Source organism: Scyliorhinus canicula, chromosome 21, assembly GCF_902713615.1.
Source record: "Scyliorhinus canicula chromosome 21, sScyCan1.1, whole genome shotgun sequence".
NCBI lineage: Eukaryota > Metazoa > Chordata > Chondrichthyes > Carcharhiniformes > Scyliorhinidae > Scyliorhinus > Scyliorhinus canicula.
The window spans coordinates 70,408,714-70,412,874 of record NC_052166.1 but is presented as its reverse complement, the minus strand read 5'-3'; the positions used below and the strand labels follow the sequence as shown (position 1 = coordinate 70,412,874).

The 4,161-nt window shown below is 55.3% G+C and overlaps 1 long non-coding RNA gene across 1 annotated transcript in view; it reads left to right on the top strand.

Moving 5' to 3' along the window:
- The first annotated feature begins 705 nt into the window (after nucleotides 1-705).
- Nucleotides 706-4,161, top strand: part of LOC119955792 — a 26,059-nt gene continuing 22,603 nt past the window's right edge. Inside the window, exon 1 of the long non-coding RNA XR_005458528.1 lies at nucleotides 706-890. This is a non-coding gene — a long non-coding RNA (uncharacterized LOC119955792). The remainder of the gene's footprint in view (nucleotides 891-4,161) is intronic.

The following is a 4,161-nucleotide window of genomic DNA, read 5'->3' as shown; positions in this document are numbered from 1 at the left end:
GGATTTCCTCCATCGAGCTGGAGACTTCAGACCCGTGGTGTGCTCCTCCTGCACCATGTTGGAATTGATGGACGCTGTTAACCGTTTGTGCAATAGGAGTGTCCAGATATAGATTCTAGATCGCCGGATTTCAGAGCTGGAGCTGTGGGTGGACACACTGTGGTACATCCGCGATGCTGAGGAAGTTGTGGATAGCATGTTTAACGAGGCAGTCACACCTCAGGTGAGGATTACACAGGAAGAGGAATGGGTGACTAGCAGGAACAGTAAAAGACTCGGGGAGTGCAGGAATTTCCTGTCGTCATCTACCTCTCAAACAGATATCCCGCATTGGATACTGTTGGGGATTTGGGGGGGGGGGGTCTCTCAGGGGAAAGCAGCAACAGCCAAGTTCACGGCTCCATGGATGGCTCTGCTGCTCACAGAGTGGTGGCAGGAAAACGAGTGGCAAGGATACAGTGATAGGGGATTCAATAGTTAGGGGCACAGACAGACACTTCTGTGGCTGCAAATGTGAATCAAGGACGGCATGTTGCCTGGTGCCAAGGACCGGGACGTCACTAGCAGCTGCAAGCCTGGGGAGGGAAGGTGAACAGCCAGTGGCTGTGGTTCACATTGGCACTAACAACATGGGTAAACAAAGGGGTGAGGACCTGCAAACGGAGTACAGGAAGTTAGGAAATAAATTACAATGCAGGACTCAAACGTAGTAATCTCAGGATTAATCCCTGCTAGACAGCGCAAATTAACACCTGGCTGGAGAGATGGTGGAGCCGGGAGGGATTCGGATTCCTGGCTCTGGGGAAGGTGGGACTTGTACAAAACAGACAGTTTGCACCCAGGGAGAGATGGGACCAATGTCCTTATGGGGGCTTTCGCTATTTCTGTTGGTGAGTATTTAAACTAATGTGGCAGGAGGATGGGAGCCCACCAGTAGGATCAGATAGGTGAAAATCAGATCAGGAACATGGAAGTAGAACTTTAGCCAGTGATGTAGAAGATGCAATGATAGACTTGGAGCAGCAATGTTTAAAAAATGTCCTGCCAGGGGAAATGACAGAGTTAAACTGTTTATACTTCAATGCGAGGAGTTTTACAAACAAGGTAGATGAGTTAAGGGCAGCAGCATTGCTGGAACGGAACCCTGGCTCAATGAGGGACAAAACTAGCAGCTTAATATCCCTGGTTATAGAGTCTTCAGGCCGGACAGAGAGGGGGATAAAAAACAGGAAAGGAATGGTTAAAGAATGCATTCCAGTTGTGCGGAGGGATGGTAGACCAAATGGGTCACAAACAAGGCTTTATGGGTTGAGCTTAGAAATAAAAAAGGGAAGGAGCTGATGGAGAGGGAAGGAGCTGATGGGGAGGGAAGGAGCTGATGGAGGAGCTGATGGAGGAGCTGATGGAGGAGCTGATGGGGAGGGAAGGAGCTGATGGAGTGGGAAGGAGCTGATGGAGGAGCTGATGGGGAGGGAAGGAGCTGATGGGGAGGGAAGGAGCTGATGGAGAGGGGAGGAGCTGATGGAGAGGGAAGGAGCTGATGGGGAGGGAAGGAGCTGATGGGGAGGGAAGGAGCTGATGGAGGAGCTGATGGGGAGGGAAGGAGCTGATGGAGAGGGGAGGAGCTGATGGAGAGGGGAGGAGCTGATGGGGAGGGAAGGAGCTGATGGGGAGGGAAGGAGCTGATGGAGGAGCTGATGGGGAGGGAAGGAGCTGATGGGGAGGGAAGGAGCTGATGGGGAGGGAAGGAGCTGATGGAGGAGCTGATGGAGAGGGAAGGAGCTGATGGAGGAGGGAAGGAGCTGATGGAGAGGGAAGGAGCTGATGGTGGGAAGGAGCTGATGGGGAGGGAAGGAGCTGATGGAGGAGGGAAGGAGCTGATAGAGGAGGGAAGGAGCTGATGGAGTGGGAAGAAGCTGATGGAGAGGGAAGGAGCTGATGGAGTGGGAAGGAGCTGATGGAGGAGGGAAGGAGCTGATGGGGAGGGAAGGAGCTGATGGGGAGGGAAGGAGCTGATGGAGTGGGAAGGAGCTGATGGAGAGGGGAGGAGCTGATGGAGAGGGGAGGAGCTGATGGAGTGGGAAGGAGCTGATGGAGAGGGGAGGAGCCCCCATTAGGGAGATGACGAGGAAGTGGGAAGAGGAGCTGGGAGGAGAGATAGAATTCAAGCTGTGGGAAAAAGCCCTGAAGAGAGTCAATTCATCCTCGTCTTGTGCCAGACTTAGTTTGATCCAGTTCAAGGAGGTCCACAGGCCCCACATAATAATAATCGCTTATTGTCACATGCAGGCTTCAATGAAGTTACTGTGAAAAGCCCCTAGTCGCCACATTCTGGCGTCTTTTCGGGGAGGCTGGTACGGGAATTGAGCCCGTGCTGCTGGCCTTGTTATGCATTACAAGCCAGCTGTTTACCCCACTGTGCTAAACCAGCCCCTTACACACATAACGGTAGCCTGGATGAGTAGGTTCTTTGAGGAGGTGGAGGACAGATGTGGGCGGTGTGGGGGTAGCTCAGGGAACCATGTTCATATGTTTTGGGCATGTCTGAAACAGGGAATTCTGGCAGGGATTTGCAGATGTTAAGTCAGAAGTCCTGGGCGAGTCCAGGGGCAAAATTCTCCGACCCCCATTGCAGGTCGGAGAATCGCCCGGGGCCGGTGTAAATCCCGCCCCTGCCGTGGCCGGAATTCTCCACCACCAGGGAATTGGCGGGGGCGGGAGTCGCGCTGCGCCGATCGGCGTGTCCCCCGCGGCGATTCTCCGGCCCGCGATGGGCCGAAGTCCCGCCGCTGAGAGGCCAATCCCGCCGCCGTGGTTTCAACCACCTCTGGTGGCGGCGGGATTGGCGGCGGGAGCGGGCCCCCGGGGTCCTGGGGGGGGTGCAGGGCGATCGGACCCCGGGGGGGGGGGGGGGGGGTGCCCCCACGGTGGCCAGGCCCGTGATCAGGGCCCACCGATCGGCGGGTGGGCCAGTGCCGTGGGGGGCACTCTTTTTCTTCCGCCGCTGCCACGGCCCCCACCATTGCTGAGGCGGAAGAGAACCCCCTACCGCGCATGCACCGGGGTGACGTCAGTGCCAGCTGATGCACCGGCGCATGCGCGAACCGGCGAAGGCCATTTGCCAGTCCCGATGCCGGGCGGAGGGTGTCAAAGGCTGTTGGCGCCGGTTTTGCGCCAGTCGGCGTGGTGCCAACCACTCCGGCACGGGCCTATCCCGACGCCAGGACCCCCACCCCGCCGGGTAGGGGAGAATCCCGGCCCAGAATTGGCAATATTTGGGGTGTCGGAGGATCTGGGGGCAAAGTGGTGGGGAGGGAGGCCGATGCTCTGGCCTTCCCCTATCCTCCCTGGTGTCCCGGAGACGGGTTGTGCTGGGATGGAGGGACTCGGAGCCCCCGGAATCAGGAGTATGGGTCAGCGATATGGCTGGGTTTCTCAGTCTGGAGAAAATTAAATTCGCTTTGAGACGATCAATTCAGGGATTCGCCCAGAGATGGCAACCGTTCTTCAATTTCTTCAAGGAAAATTAAACGGCAGCAGTAAATGGGGGAGGGAAGAAGCCGGGGTTGGGGGGGGGGGGGGGGGGGGGGGGGGGGCGGGGGGCATGGCAATGTTACAACGGGGCCGAGAACTTAGTTTATGGGTTGCTAGAGAATGGAGCGGGGGGAGTAGGGAGTGTTGTTCCGTAGGTTGTTTGTTTAAGAGATGTTATTGATTCAACTGTGAAAATTACTAATGCTTCAATAAAACATTTTCGAAAAATAAATAAATAAAAAAGGGGCAGTGACCCTACTGGAGGTTTACTACAACCCGCCAAATAGTGACAGCAGCATTGGAGAGCAAATATATCGGCAAATCTCGGCCTGTAAGAACAAGAGGGTAAGAATAGTCGGAGACTTCAACTATCCCAATATCAACTGGGATTCTAACAATGTGAGGGGAACTGAAGGAGAAAGATTCATGCAGTGTGTCCAGGAAAGTGTTTTCAACCAATTAGTGACAAACCCAACAAGACTTATGGTGGCACAATAACACAGTGGTTAGCACTGGTGCTTCACAGCTACAGGGTCCCAGGTTCGATTCCCCACTGGGTCACTGTCTGTGTGGAGTCTGCACGTTCTCCCCGTGTCTGCGTGGGTTTCCTCCGGGTGCTCCGGTTTC